This window comes from Terrapene carolina, unplaced genomic scaffold (genome assembly GCF_002925995.2).
Source record: "Terrapene carolina triunguis isolate 2854851 unplaced genomic scaffold, T_m_triunguis-2.0 Scaffold42, whole genome shotgun sequence".
Taxonomy (NCBI): Eukaryota; Metazoa; Chordata; order Testudines; family Emydidae; genus Terrapene; species Terrapene triunguis.
The window spans coordinates 7,072,933-7,090,067 of record NW_020664393.1 but is presented as its reverse complement, the minus strand read 5'-3'; the positions used below and the strand labels follow the sequence as shown (position 1 = coordinate 7,090,067).

Here is a 17,135-nt window from a genome sequence, read left to right as displayed (position 1 = left end):
CTGCAATAAATGACTGCTCCCTTGACTGGGGGAGGGGGATTAATAGTAGGATACCTCCTCACATTTCAATAATGGGGCCAGATTTTCTAATGGACAAGCAGTGGGCAAATGACATTTGATGATGAAACTAAGTTGATCTGTTTAGCAGAAACTGTGGAGATTATCTAAATTCCTCTGTGCAGCACAATGGTAAATTAAATTTTACTTGGACAATTTTACAAGTCAATTTCTCATTCTGATGTATTCTAATGGGCTCAATATAGGAGGCCCCAATCCCTGCACGGAAAAATTATTTTCTCTTTCTACATGGCTCCCCTTTCTATGGCAGTTTTCAGTTTTGGAGAAGAAGAAATGATGTAACAGCTGTAAGAACAAAATAATGTCAAATTTGGTGGACCAATATCAGTGTAAGGAATGTTCAGGGGAAGCTGATCACATATCCAAGTCAACCCACACAAAGAGAAAATTACACTTTGCCAACCCTTAGCCAGTAAGCAATCTATAAACAGCAGTGGCACTTGCCTCTCTTTCAGAGTGTGCTTACCTGACCTTCTACGTTTAAGTATGAAAGAAAAAGAAGAGGATAAAAGGATTTTTTTCCCCCTCAAGTGGTGGTGTTTGGCAATTAATCTGATTTCAAGGAGACCAGACACCTGAGCCTATGCTAGAATCACAACATGTGAAGCAGGCACAACAACTGAATGCAAGTGAGAGAGAAAGAAGAACAATACCAATCAAGTAGCAAAGCAGTAAACCGGTTTGTTAATTTCACAGTTTGCAATTCATTAAATTGGTACATTTAGGCCCTAATCTTGCAATTTAGAAAGCACAATCACAACTTTACTTAAGTAGTTCCACTGATGTCAATGAAAATGACTCACATGAGTAAAGTTATGCATGTACTCAAGTGTTTGCAAGATCAAGGCCTTAGATACCAAACATAAAATTAAACTGTAACCCTGCACAGAGCCCTTTTAGGTTCTCCATACTTATTCCCAAGGAAAAGGGTTCAGCACAGATTTATTCTGTAAATAAATTACCCCACCTACCCATAGTGATCCATGTTTAGGTCAGATTTCTGCTGCATCATAACAGCAGGCAAGAAAGTAGAGCGGCTTGGGGGAGGTGAATTGAGGCTTCCATGATATTTATTACCATAGAACAAAAATTATTCAATTAAACAGTTTTAAAAGATGACATTATTTATTATTCACTATTTTGCTTCATGCAGGTAAGTGTTACTCTTGAGCGACACAGCAGGGGGCAAAGCATTCACCATTTAGGCAACAAACTTCAAGCCTGACGTGTCTCAAAGAGGCAGGGGAGAAAATCCTTCGGTATACACAGCCACATGAATGACAAGGTACTGTACATATTCTAGCCTTGGGTATACCAAAGGGTTAACAATATTTCAAGCACTGATAAAAAAAAGACTAACAAGACATCCTGATGCTCCTGCTGTCATTGTCAGGGCAGCCCTTGGAGGAAATGTCCATATCAATTCAATTTATCAGATGGACAGCTGATCAACATTAAACAGTCTTGCTCTGGGCAGATTGAGCTGAGCTACCTGTTAGGAATACTAATGAGAGCCCTCTGCTCTCTACAACGGCGTTCTGCCATTTCCGACTGCTGAAGATCCCAGGACATATGGGGATCCCTAGTGACGAGCACATAAAGCTGCAGCTAACTCCAGTGACGGCTCATTTCCCTCAGCTGAAGGCAGACATTAATATTCTGAGGAGATCAGACCCACCTCTCTGACCTCCAACTATTGAAGCAAAACAACGACTGTCCTATTTCTTCATTTAATAAGCTTTTAATGAAGGAAACCAAAATCCCCTCTTTGACTTCAGCACAGCTCTCCATGAAAAGGTTGCATAAATACATCAGTGTCATACTTTCCAAATGCTCGGTATCTGGATTTTTTTCCCCATTTTATTTTCTGTATTCAGTTTGCTCTCCAAACAGTATTCATGCTCTCATGAGTACCATGTTATACACATAATTTGGGGAAATTATCAGATGTCCTCTTGTACACAAAAGTCTATTACTTATCTTCTAATCAATGTACTATTTTCCACCAATTTATCTCTCTCTTTGGGGAGTTACAACTTGACTCTAAAAATTCTCTGCTCTCAAACTTGTTGCAGAAGCCATCAACCTAGGAGATTTTTTAAAATAAAGTAAATTTATTATATTTTATTATGGTAGTACCCAGAAGCCCATTGCAATAGGCACTGTACAAACACAACAAAAAGATGGTCCCCACCCCCAAAGAGCTTATTTATTTATATACTTAGATTTACCCTTTTTGAAAGGGCCCTTAACAAAATGCTGAGAGCCCCGACAATTACATTTACAACAATACCCATCCTACAGCATTACTTAGTGAAGAACAATCATTTAAGTCTCATCCATAATAATACATATTAAGGCAGTACCAAATATATATATAAACGGTACAATATTCCATCTTGATCAATGAACTGAACTAAGTTTAGATGACTGATTCGTTCTCCAGTTAATCCAAATAAAAATAAATATATTTTGGTGTGATCTTATGGAAACTTGGGTTTATGGTAGAGATTCTCATATTTCCACTATTACATGGACCACATCTTAATAAAATGATTGCTCAGGAATCACTGCTACTCCCATTCATGATTACACTGACCGCTTTCCCCTCCTATTTATGAATGTGCAATCCTCTCCAACTGCACTTTCAGCATCTCTTTCAGTGGGCCCTCTTCCTTCCCTCTTCCACTCTCTATTGAGGTTCCCCAAGGCTCTGACCTTGGGACTCTGCTAATCTCTCTTTATACCATGTGCTTGGGTGATCTCTTCAGCTCACACAGCTTCAGCTATTATCTGCTTGTTGGTGATTTACAAATCTCTCTCTCTACCACTAAACTGTCTCCTTCCACCCAATCCCAAATCTCAGTTTGTCTCTCTGACATTTCTTGGATGTCTTGTCACTTTACACTGAATGTGATCAAAACCAAGCTCATTTATCTCCCTTCCCAGACCTTCTCCACTTTCCTACTTTATCACTCTTGAAACCACCACCACCATCTTCTCTGACATCCAGGCTCTGTAACCTGAGTGACATTTTTGACTCCTCCCTCTCCTTTGCCCCACATATCTAGGCCATTTTCAAATCCTGCTTCCTCCTTAGTATCTCCAAGATCAGCCTTTTCTTTTCATCCCCACAGACAAATCACTGGTTCAGGCCCTCATTATACCACAACCTCCTCTATGGCCTCCCAAATACACACTGTGCCCCTTCAGTCCATATAAAATGCTGCTGTCAATTTCCTTGCCTGTCAATCTGATCATACATATCCCCTCTATGAATGCCTCCTTTGGCTTCCCATGAGATATAACAAATGTAAACTTTGTCACCACCTTCAAAGCTGTACATAAATATGCCCCCTGTATACTTCTCCTTCCTTTGTCAAGCTTTGCCTTGCTGCCCATTCCCTCTGCTCAGCTAACATCCCCAACATCACCTACCTGTTTATCACATTCTCAAATAACCCCCATGCCTTCTTTCAGGAGGACTGTGCACAAGGGACAGAACTCCCTCAATTCACTTACAACATCCCACCCTGTCCACACTGAAGTCCTTTTGCAAAATCCACCACTCACTTCTGTGTTGCCTATAGTAAATCAAGTTGAGTAGTATATAAATTGTCTATGCTATTCCCCTTCTGCTGACCTCCATCTACTTGTCTGTCCTTAGGCCTGTCTGCACACAGCTTTTGCATTGATTTAACTACATCAGTGCAAAAGCTGTGAGTAGACCAGCCCTTAGCTGTGAGCTCCTCAGAGCAGCGATCCTTCTTAAGTAATAACAATAGCAATCATAAGGCTTTTCTGTAAGGCCAGGTTAACAGAGGGCCACAGAAGACTGGTTTGCAATAGGAAGCTAGGAATGTTTAAGTGAATACAAGTTTCAGTTTTGTGGACTTTTGAAGACTGCAGCAAAACTGCTGAACCTCAGCCTCTAAAAATCACAGCCCTACATCTGTGCATTTTGGAGGACCCTTGCCATATGTATTTCATTGAATCAGTTACAAATGTCCTCAGATAAACTGCCCTAATAGCACCCTGAGAGCAGCAGGATGTATCTGTCATGCCAAGCAGGGAAAATGTACAGTTCTCATAGAAATACCAACACACATGTGCATGCATCAGTCCTATTGCTATATATACACAAATAGATAAACAGCAGAAATAGAAAACTTTGAACATTTGCTGAACAATTGCCAACTTATATTTCAGACTTTTTTTTATATTAACTCTTCCCATCATCTGATGAGACTGACTCTCAGTATCATATTACTCTGAAATCAATGTACATCTATGACAAAGATGATCATGTCATGCCGATATTAATGCAAGTTTTGAAGCCCACATGGCAATTTATGACAAATGACAAAAAGATTGACAGACTGATGCAAAATAAATAAGAATCTGTAAAGACGGAATAGGTTTGAATAGTGAATCTGTTATGTGAATTTTTTAATTATATATTTAACAATGTGCTTTCATGTCATCCTGATTGTCCTTTTTGCTTATTTTATCAGGCACATTTTTTCATATTAAATTCTAGCCATTCATCTTGAGTGCAAACAGTTAAATGGCCTTATGCAACAATTTACTGTTATGATACGTAAGTCAACATGATATTAAGAGACATTATCAGGGAGTTAACGCTCAAAATTTAGGTTCTGTTATAAAATGGTTTTCCAAAACCTAATATAGCTAGAAATGTAAAAGTGTTTTCATGGCCTTAAAAAAAGACAATGAAAACAGCTTAGTTCAAACATTTCACCTGCAATGTCTGCAACTCAAACTCTGAAACCGTATGTTATCAGAATAAGTGAATTTGACTGGTTCATTTTCACTGTCAAAACTGAATGAAGTGTAAAAGTAAACATCAATATAAATGGTGATAAATACATATTTTTAAAATTTTAATAATCTGAAATACTATTAACAGCAGGAACATGGAGCAACATTTTTAAATGAGCGCCTTAAAATAGTCACCAAAATGTATATTAGACACCTAATTAAATAGTTTGATTTTCAGCAGTGAGCACCCACAGTTCCTAGTGAAGTCAATAGGAGCCATAGGTGCTCAGCTTCTCTGACAATCAGCCCCTCTTAATAGATGTGACTAACACTGACACCCAAACTTGAAAATGTTGTCCATGATTTTTTAACCTGATAGATTATCTCTTGCATTTTTATGGAGGTTATGTTCAATCTCTCTCTCTCTTTCAAAAATTTCCAATACATTTCCTCAACTTAGTGGCACTATCTGTAAATTCAAAATAACCAATAATTCTTTACTTGAAAAGTACGTACAAGGAAGAAAATATTTTTGCAGTCACTAATGTGACTGAGTTAGGGTTATTTCTTCTAATTTCTTATTAATTATTATTTCTTAAGTGCTGATAATATATTGGAGCTAACCTGGTATCTAGTTGTAATGTCTTTTTGTGACATATCAACATGATGTATAGAAAAGCTTTTGTAAATGTAAGTGCAAATAATAAATTCAAATTGATCCTGTATACTGGAGCCATAATGTGCCAAACTGAGATAACACATTTATTTACACGCCTGAAAAGGTGAGACTTTTACAATTTTCTTTGCCACTCGTCCATCAAAGTCAATTTCATAGTTAATGGAAATGTGACCCAAGGGTCAGTATATACCAAGCAGTAAATAGAACCATAGAGGTAGAAAATCTGGTTCTCCACTTACTTACACCCCTTTAGCAGGAGGAGAACGGGAAGTGAAAGTTTTGCGTTTACTTTACAAAACATTTTGTTGTTGTTGTTGTTAGAGGTTGCACTTTCCACTGCTGATAGGAAAAACCTGAAGAAAAAACAGTAGTCCTGAGACACACCACTCTAACTTTCTATCACATGATCACGGCTTTAGTATCTATTATGCAAGACAATGTCTAAAGTAGCAACATCTAAAGGTTATCTGATGCCTACTACACTGAGGACTAAGCTGCTCAGCCAGGGTGAAAAATACCTGTGACTGTCATCCTCCACCTCAAAATGCATGAAGTTTAAAGGAATAAATCAGCTCATTGTAGTTTATTGTGTACTCTAATTGCAATTCTGTCAATTGATTTTTTATTTCACACAATTAAAAAAATATACTATGTATCTTGCCTTTCTAATATCTCTTTCCCTTCCTACCTTCACTCCACTATTTCTTCACCCCCACCTCCCCCTAGAATTTATCAGTGTCTTCTGCATAATCTTCAGGGTGTTTTCTCTTTATTCTCTCCCTCCTCTTATATTTCTTACTTTCTCTCTACTTACATTTTATTCTGTCTCCTTTTTCCTTTCTGTGACATACACAGGGTGCAATCCCCTAACAAGTGGCTGTGTCGCCCCTGCCCTCTAACTTGGGGTGCCCTTCACAATGCTTTGCTGCTGTTGCCTTCAGTCTGGACAGTTCACAAACAGCCTCCAGCATGCAAGTCACTTTCAGCTATGTCTGTGTGTGTGCTGCAGCCTTCCAGCCACACCGCAGCTCTTACCAGACTTGGTTATACTGCGGGGTGACCCCCAACTCACTCCCAGTCTTAGATTTCCCCCCAGAAATCTATGCGCTATACTGCCCAGCCATCTCCTGGACAATACAAATATATATATATAAAGTCCATCATTTCATCAACAGAAATAATATACATCATCTTGTTATCCCAAATGGAGGTTCACAAACACTTCAACACACTGGATTAGATACAACAAGTTTATTAACTACGAAGAGATAGATTTTAAATGGGTACAAGTAATGAAACAGAGGTCAGACATGGTTACAAGATAAAACACAGTCAGTGCTTAACAAACTATGTTAAATTCAAAGCAAAGTTTTCTCACCAAATGCTTTCAGCACTTACTGAGCAAACTTCTTAGGTCAGAACCCCTTCTCCAGTTCAACGGCTGCTTCCTTTGTCCCTTTTGGTGCACTGAATCGATGGACAGTTGAGGGGTGCACTGAGGTGTTTGTCCCTCCTTTTTATAGTATTAGTTCCCCTCTTGGAAAAGATTTCCAGATGAAATTCAGAAGACAAATGCTTTGTCTATACTGGACTTTCATCAGCAAAACTTTTGTCATTCATTTTTTTGAAAAAAACACCCCCCCGCACAACAAACGTTTTGCTGATGAAAAGCACCAGTGTGAACAGCACTTTGTCGGCAGGAGAGCTCTCCTGCCGACAAGGCTACCGCCACTCTTTGGGGGTGGAAGTTTTTTTTGTCAGTGGGAGAGCTCTCTCCTGCCGACAAATAGCAGCAACAATGCGCGCCTTTTAGTGGCACGGCTGTAGCGGCACAGCTGTGTCGCTAAAAGGTGCATAGTGTAGACATAGCCAAAGAGTCTATAGGGAAGGATGTTCCTGCTGCTTTCCCTCACCTGTTTGAGGTTTCTTTGTCTATGCTTTCTGCTTGATGACTCTGTTTACTGCCTAAATCAAGGGTAGGCAACCTATGGCACGGGTGCCAAAGGCAGCATACGAGCTGATTTTCAGTGGCACTCACATTCCCGGGTCCTGGCCACCAGTCTGGGGGGCTCTGCATTTTAATTTAATTTTAAATGAAGCTTCTTAAACATTTTAAAAACCTTATTTACTTTACATACAATAGTTTAGTTATATATTATAGATTTATAGAAAGAGACCTTCTAAAAACGTTAAAATGTATTACTAGCACACGAAACCTTAAATTAGAGTCAATAAATGAAGACTCGGCACCCCACTTCTGAAAGGTTGCCGACCCCTGGCCTAAATGCAAATTAAGCAGAGAACACATTCCTTTGTTTGAGGCAGGCCTGTTTGCCAACCTCAGTTTGAAGCATGTGTTAAGAACACCATACAGTGGAATCTTATAACTTCACATATAATGTTGTCACACACATTTTATCAGGACAATAATGAGCAGCAAACTATGAGTTTTCAAATGACACCTCACAAGGCATATTCTGTACAAAAGTTATTATAGTAGCATGTAGGATGTAGACACGGGTACATTCTGTTACACTCTCCAACTGCAATTTCTACTTTCCCCTCCATCATGCCACATCAATTGCTCTCCCATCAACCATCCCTTTCTCACACAAAGGATCTGAAAAAATTTCCAGCGGCCTAACAGAGGATTAAGCCTACTAACCAAAGATTAATTTAAGTGACTGATACCTATTGTCCAAGGACAACGCCCAAGAGATTCCTTCCAGGGTTCAGTGCTTGGGCTTCGTTCTGTGGCTTTATCTTTTGTAGTCTCCAACAGGTCAGAATCTGATAAATTTGAGTGTTCCTCTACCACCTCTGGTTGATGGAAGGGAAAAGGTGCATCCCTCTCTCTGCTTCCTCCCCTACTCTAAAACCTCTTGGTTGCTATTGGGATGGGGGGGCGGAGGGGTCTCCTACAGTATTTAAAGAGTATACATCTCTTTATTTGGTTCTACCAAGTGAACAGCTCTAGTGTCTGCCTCTGCAGTTCCTCTCAGTTTTGCCCAACAGGAGCATGAAACCGACTGGTCAGTTTCACTGCTGCCCATAGTGTTCTGAATAATACTGACCTGACTCTTGCTAATTTCCCTCTGCAATGTCTTGGGGAAATTGTGGGCAGCAACAGCAGCCCCTGGGAGCTGTTTACATCAATTTACAGTCTGTTCACATTTGCAAGGTTATCATCATAGCCATAAGGATAAGAAACTTTTTTTAAAATGAAAACTTAGGTCAGGGGTCTCAAACACGCGGCCCGCGAGCCCCTCCCTGCCCTGCCCAGCTCCGGGAAGAGGCTGGAACGTGGGGAAGGGGGGACGGAGGGGCTGTGTGTGGCTGTTGCTTTAGGCAGCGCCCCCAGCAGCTCCCATTGGCTGGGAATGGGGATCTGCGGCCAATGGGAGCTGCTGGAGGCAGGGCCTCAAGCAACAGAAACACACAGCCCCTCCGCCCCCACTTCCCCATGTTCCAGCCTCTTGCGGGAGCAGGGCAGGCAGGCAGGCAGGCAGCCTGCCCTGCCCCCAGTATGCGCCGGGCCAGATCCTGCCCCCCGAACTCCTCCTGCAGCCGAACCCCCTGCCCTGAGCCCCCTGCAGCACCCTGCACCCCAACCACCTGCCATGCCCTGCACCCCTCCTACACCCCTCCCCCCTGCCTCACCCCGCACCCCTCCTGCATCCCAACCCACTGCCCTGAGCCCCATGCCGCATCCCTCCTGTGCCCCGACCCCCTGCCGTACCCTGCACCCTTCCTGCACCCTGACTCCTGCCCTGAGCCCCCTGCCGCACCCTGCACCCCGACCCCCTGCCATACCCTGCATCCCTCCTGCACCCTGACCCCCGCCTCACCCCTCACCCTTCCTGCATCCCAACCCACTGCCCTGAGCCCCATGCTGCACCCCTTCTGCGCCCCAACCCCCTGCCATACCCTGCACCCCTCCTGCACCCTGACCCCTGCCCTGAGCCCCCTGCCGCACCCTGCACCCCGACCCCCTGCCACACCCTTCCTGCATCCCAACCCACTGCCCTGAGCCCCATGCCGCACCCCTCCTGCACCCCGACCCCCTGCCATGAGCCCCCACCACACCCCACACCCCTCCTGCACCCCCTGGGGGCAGGCAGGGGGCAGAGTTGGGGTGGGGATTTCGGGGAAGGCGTTGGAATGGGGATAGGGAAGGGGTGGGAAGAGGCAGGGCAGGGGAGGGGCCTCATGGAAGGGGTGGAGTGGGGCAGGGCCGAGGGCGGCGGGGGTGGGGGAGAGGTATCAGTAATACGGCCCTTGGGCCAATGTACTAGTCCTCATGTGGCCCTCATGGTCATTTGAGTTTGAGACCCCTGACTTAGATACTACAGCCATTAACGTTGATGTCCATACTCGCAAGAATAAAGCTTTCTATTTGCCACAGACAACCTTGTTATTAGTGAATCCATTTCTTCCAGAGAAGAATGAATTCTAAGTTAAGAATCATCAAAAACAGAACTCCATTTTTCACATTACAATTATCATCTGTCATTTACGTGATGGTAGCACCCAAAAGCCCTAATCAGGATTGGTGTCCCATTATCCTGGAACAAGTAGATCAACTTTTATTCTACTTTGCTATATATAGAGAATCATCATCTCAGAATATTTCACTATAAGCAGGTTCTGCAAGAGGAAACAAACTGTTCAAGACTCACGTCTGTCTTCTGATACTTAGGCCTCTGTTGGCAAAGCAATGTACTTGGTGCTACACTATCATGCTGAAGTAGGAAATACACAAAGAAAGACTAGAAAATGGAGAAAAAGAGAGACCATCTACAAAAATATTTTGTGTGTGTATATATGTATATACACACACACACATACATATTTTACCTAACTCTATATATTTTCTTTAATTACAGTTTACCATATAACCATTAGTGGGTTCCAGCCATGCAAGTCACATTTATTAAAGGCAGCATGTCAAATAGGAGTTGACAATTACAGGCTCTATCAATACACATTATGCCAGATGGTAATGAGCCATACACAAAGGGCCAGCCATCCAAAATAATCACACCATTTTCCACAGAAATGTTGAAGAGGTTATGGTTTATTACACAGTGCTCATTAGATATACAGTGGCAGCATTAGCAATTTTCCCTTCATTTGTGTCTCATTTAAGACTCTGTCCCCATAAGCACATTCAAATTAGTACACAAGGTTAAAACCATTATGGCCAGGGGAAAAAATTAAGTTGCATTTTATTTTATAGTAATGGTGGATCAAAGTTCCCTGGAATCTATTATTTTCTCAACTATTATCTAACAGGGCACTAAAAAGAAAAAAAGTATTTACTGCCAGTATAGCTTTGACATGAACAAAGCTAGACCATTTTAAATGAGCAAACACTATATTATTTAATTAAAGAAAAACTACATGAAAAACAGTAAGGTTGTGACACAAAATGATAAAAGTCACAAAATTAAAAGATGAAGATGAACTGTCAGACTTGGCTTTTATTTCCCCATTTGTACACAATTTATTGCTTTAAACAGTGTTTAAAATTTTACAAAAGACAACTAAATATTTCATGGAAGGTTAAAAACACATTTACTGAAAAGACTGGAATGGCATCTCTTAGGTACACCCATATTAAGGCATTTAAAACACTATTTACCCAGTTATATATATGCATGTCCAACTGGAAAACAATACTTGGGGACATTTGTTCTCTTGATTTTACATCTGTTTAAGAGCTGCGGGGGTGTGAAGATAGTTATATATTTCTCAGTGGCAAACATCTCAATGTTGTGTCAAGACAAATGACGATGCACTTCATACTGGTTAAAAACGTGAAGACAAACCCCCAAATTCAGAGTGGCAGGCACTGTTGACAAGTCATATGTTGAAGTCTTTTAATGAGTCTACAAAATACAAATCATACCACTAAGAAATTGTAGATTTTAAAACCCTTTAGGACAGGGACAGGGGTTTTGCCCATTGCTTGTGCCAGCATGACAACAAGAACAGTGTTTCCACTGCCTGGAAGTTGTAACCTGCTTTATACCAACTGCATTATCAGGTTCAGTCTAATGCAGGTCATCAATTTATTTTTTGTCATTGGCACAACTGTGTCCTCCGCTCCTTCCCCATCTGCCAAATTGACATTTGTGCAAACAGGTACATCCAGTATCAAACAAAACCAACTCTCCTGACTCTGTTATATGTACACAGGGGATTGGACTAAGTTAAAGGTGAAGGCAGAGAGCAAAAACCACAATATAGGGGACTGTGATAATTGTTTTGTTTTAAAACAGCTTTCTAAACAATTCAGACAGTGAGTGGAGTTTAATTCCTTATTGGTAGTAACAGGAAGCCAACAAGAAGAAATATTTGGCCCAGTGGCCATATACTTATGAAATCTTTAATTTCAAGCAAGATCTTTCCTAAGGACACATGACCTAGGAGCAGTAAAAGGGATAATATAAATTAGCACCCATCCCAAGCTGTTACCAGCCTTCTCCCTTTTGATATTCCAATGTCAAGCATTTTCTCATTCCAATGCCTAAACAAGGCTACTGTTCTATGCAGACAACTGCACAGAGCAACCACTGAGCCCTCCCATGAGGGCTTAAGATTCTCTGAAAATCCAACCACTTTCTGCACTGAAGCAGGGGAGGGGGCTGATACTCAATTTATTATTCCAACTCCCAATCTCTGTGGAGTGAGGGGAGTTAACTAACCTCACCCCCATTTATTATATCCCCGCTGTGGGGAATCTAATCCTTCCTCCAAATGCACCATGAAAAATCTTATTTGCTAATCATAGGAAACCTGCTCAGTGTTCACTTACTCATAAGTCCAGATTTACCTATGCCATGCAGGCTGACATACTTACTTCAACAACCAGATACACCTGTGCCCTCCCACAGCTGCAACCGCAACAACCTCCTCAACCTGACAGACATACCTCCCTATCTGATTTGAGTGACATTTAATTGATACTTTGTGAAACCAAGAGAAGGAGAAGGGAGGGTGGTATTTGCAGAGAGGAACAAGGCTGGAAAAGAGTTTTGGCAGTGTGGGCAGAGAAAGGTCAGATGTTGGAGATATTATGCAGGAAAAAACAATACGATTCAGACATGACCTAAATGTGTGGGTCAAAAGGAAAGGCAAACACGAAGCAAAGATTAAAGGTTTAGGTGACAGGCAGGAGGGTGGGCTTTGGGAGAAAAGAATCAGGAGTTCAGTTTTGGCAATTACTAAGACTCCTCCCTCAGAACTACAGTGGATGCCAGCCATAGACTACTTACTGGATGACTATTTACCAATTAAGACTTCTGTCCAACCAGAATTAATCTAAATTTGCTCCCTTCTTAAGTTCAGAACCTTTAAGTCCCCAATGAACAACCCAATCATGAAATCTTATCTAACATCTCTCTCATGATAAATGTACCACAATGGCTACCAAACATTCTGAATCTCAAATGTATGTTTATTATTGAAAATATTTTAAATCCCTAAATTAAGATATAATGCCTCAGAACTGTACAAGATCTCACTTATAACTTATTGAAAGAAGACGGAGACTACTAATAAGATAAGATCAAGTAATTTTATGGCTATATTTCTTCTCTCTGTATTGGTTGATTCTCAGGCCTCAAGCCTTTGAAATTCAGTTCAAATGTTATTTGCAATGACTGTGTGAGCGAAATCGCACTGGGGTAAAACAGATTCCAATTACTGTGTAGTGTCAATTATGTACAGACACCAGCAAACCTCTCAGTGACTGCTTAGCAGTCCAAGTGTTTCCCCGAAACATTGTCTCTAAGGAGTTGGTATATAATTGTATTCAATGTAGCTGGAAGTTAAGGTGCAGTAACCTTAATGTTAACGGATTCAGTATTAATGACACGTTAAATACACTGAACTATTTTATACAACTGAAGCCTATTAAGAAAGGACACCTCCCAAATGAGTAGACCTGTTAAGAGAACAGATTTTTTATTTACCAAACTGAAAGGAGCAAGACATACAGATAAAATTAAATGTGTGAACAGAACTGAGTGTATCAAAAGAAGAAAGTACAACCGGAAAATTACTTGAAGGAATTATAAAATTTGCTGTGTCCAAATCAAAATATAATTTATATTCTAAAGCAGTGGTTCTCAAACTAGGGCGGTTTGTTTACTTGCCGCATGTGCAGGTTCGGCCGATCACGGCTCCCACCGGCCGCGGTTCGCCGCTCCAGGTCAATGGGGGCTGCAGGAAGGGCGGCCAGCACGTCCCTCGGCCTGCGCCGCTTCCTGCAGCCCCCATTCCTGCAGCCCGCCAGGGGCTTTCCCTGAACAAGCGGTGACCCTAGTTTGAGAACCAACCAAATCTCATTGATCAAATGGCAGAACATGTAACAACTATTTTTTAGAACCAAACGCACTCAATTGCATCCAAAGGAATTATTATACTGCTGCCATTAATGAATGAAAGGAATTGAGTCACACATACATATATAAGAACCTATAGCAGTGGGATATCAAACATTTTTTTATCATGGAATTTGGAAAGGGTACACTACTCTTAAGGGGAGAAGTCACAACCAAGTTACACAGGTCCTCACAAACAAGTGTCAATAAAACCTTCATATCACCCCCCAACATGTATTCGGTCATATACATGCGTTACAGAAAAACTATTTCTGAAATATTGTAGTTTCTTAAAAAAATGGGTTGTTGTGTTTTTTATCCCTTCACCTGTAGAGCCAGGTGTTTTAGTTACCACAAGTCCAAGCACAAGCTTCAGAGGGAGCCACAATAACCTGCAAGAGTGATCCAAAGTCATGTTTGTACATAAAAATGCCACAACTTTAAGTCCCTTTACTTGTGATGTTCCAGGGCTAGAAGCAAGTGCCAGGTTCCTCTTAGAAGCCTGAGATCTACCCTTCCCAATGGCGTGAACCTATTTCAGCAGCAGAAGAGAATAGACTTTAAACCTGTAACATTTTATGCATGGAAAGTTGTTACTGCTGCAGGATTGACTCTTGCTTGTTCTGAGCGTTGTGCGGGTGTAATTGTTTTGGGGAGCAGATGCAAAAAACCCAGCTGCTTAGAATGTTAGAATAACTCCCAGGAGAAACTGATTAGTAAGTGGAGAGCAAGAAGGTGGTTGAAGTTCCATGATAAAAATATTCATCGCTCTACTATTTATGACATGGCTATCATTGCCCACAACCGGATTTTAAAAATTCAAAATTATTTTGATACCTTATTACCCTACACCTTTGAAGTGAATGGAAGGACTCATTAATTTCAATAGGAATTCAACCAGGCCCTGTCACAAGGTGGCTGGCCCCTTTAAACGTGAGATGGGCCCAGCCACACCTGGGATAAACTTAGATCACCACCAGGTGATGAGACGCTGTAAAGTCACATGATTTGCAGGTCATGTGGCTTAATTAGGCCTCTTTTTTCCCCCATAAAAGGGCCTCGTCACAGGCAGAGATGGCGTCTCTCTTTCTCCCCTTCCCTCAGAGAGAACATCCTTTCTAGGACTCCAGGAAGGCAGCCGTGGGAGTTTATGGCCCTTTTTTGGTAAGCCACCACTCTGTTTTTGCATTTGTCTCTTTGGACACCAAAGAAAAGTTGGACTTTTCTTAAATTACTTAGCCAAAGGGCCAAATCAGTGGAACACCCAAACTTGGCTGTAGGTTTTTTTTGTTTTTTTAGAATCCGTGAGGAGTAACTGAGGCAGGACCACTGCAGAGCCAGCCCCAGCCATGCAGGGGTGCTTGGGAGGCAGCTGCCCCATAACAGACCCTACAAAATCACAGCACTTCTAAATAAATAGATTTGGCATAGAACTATAATGAGCAAAGCTTAATGTGGGCTATGAAGACATCCCGCATTAGTAGCTAGCCCCATCCGTGGCATTAAACAACTAGTACACAGCCCAGAAATAAACTGTTAACAAAAATTAAATATAAATATATTCCATCCCTATCCAAATTATGGGGAGGGACCAGTATACTCCACAAGCTTTCTGTCTCACTGCAGAGCGACAGACTGGAAATTCTAGGATAACATTTAAATTAAATCAAAGTTTTTGACTAAAATCAAATAAGAACATACAAACAGTACTATTGTAATATTTCATTTTCTATAATTTTTATTCCTGTAATTTTCAATGAACTTCAGAAGTCTGTACTGAAAATGCATCACCTGTAGAATTTGTCAGGGAGAAATTGGGGGTTTTAGCTGCTGAGGACAGCTGGTATTTTTAGCTTATGGGAAAGAGCAGGAGAGATTTTGGGACTGCAGAACATGCACACTATCTGCATGTTTCTGCTTAAATCATCAGCAGTGAAATAGTTAATGTTGACAAGTTTTCAGAGTGAGCACCCCACTGATCCCAGGGACAAACAGGTCTTACCTTCCAAAGTTATTGTTTCTGGTATTTACACCACTGTGTTGGTTTGTATGTGGAAGGTTTTCTTCACAACCGTAAAACTTAGATTCTGGATCAGAATGATGCAGCAAGGGGTGGATTCTATGGCAAACTCCACCATTAAGGAGTCACAGAAAAGCCCTAAGAGAGTTAAACTGTTATGATATTTAACAAACTTAACTGTGTTCTAGATAGGCTGGTAGCTCTTTGCATATCCAGTTTTCTAGCGCTAAACACTCCTGTGTTGTAGAAGTGATTTTATTTTATGTTCTTACAATAGTCCTTCGTAATCTTTACTGCAATGATTTCTGATGTACTCTGCACTGTATTCCTTTCACTTATTCAACATATAATTGCTGTATTTGTGAATACTGCACATGTTGAAAACAATCAAAAGCTAATGAAGAAATGGTTGTAATGAATTAGTAATACTGTTAGATTTGTATTTAGAGTTGATTTTTATTGTTGCGGGTGGAAGATGATCAGTAGGAATATGTAATCAAGTTGGATGTGCTTTTCATCTCCTGAGACTCCTCTTGTAAATTACATGAAGCATCTCAAAGGATTAATCCTGGAGATCAAAAGCTAAATAAAATAATTTTAAATACTCATTTAAACCACCTCTTAGTAGATTTTCCTCAATTTTTATTAAGGTATGGAAAACAAAACTGTAAATTACTTAAAGAATTAGGACAGATTTCATGCTCATCATGTTTTTCTTTACGTTTCAACCAAACAATCTTGTCAAGAATACCATCCTACTTAATAAGTTCTTAGATGCTGAATATTTTAGAATTACACATTTTCTGCACTTCTTAATTAGTTGATCCTCAAAGCACACACTACTTAGGATACTGTACCTATGCTGATGATATGGATAAGAACAATAAGTCCCCACGAAAATCACTTTTATGATGAAGAGACTTAATGTGCACCAGTAGAGGTGAGGATTGATTGTTAAGGTCTATTGTTACTATAATTAGAAGTCAAACACCAATTAGCAGTCCCATTAATAAGATAAATCTCTGCAATATCTGCAGCTGAGACCCAGTCTTGTCCTTATGCTGTGGTAACAAGCTTATCCATTTGCTGATAACACTCTGCCTTTCAGAGTTTACGCTGAACTTCTACACACACACACACACACACACACACACACACACACACACACACACACACACACACACAC

At 40.9% G+C, this 17,135-nt stretch overlaps 1 protein-coding gene across 1 annotated transcript in view; it reads right to left on the bottom strand.

The window, feature by feature from the left end:
• Positions 1-17,135, bottom strand: part of PDSS2 (decaprenyl diphosphate synthase subunit 2) — a 179,183-nt gene that overhangs the window by 77,528 nt on the left and 84,520 nt on the right. The gene's annotated exons all lie outside the window — the stretch shown is intronic.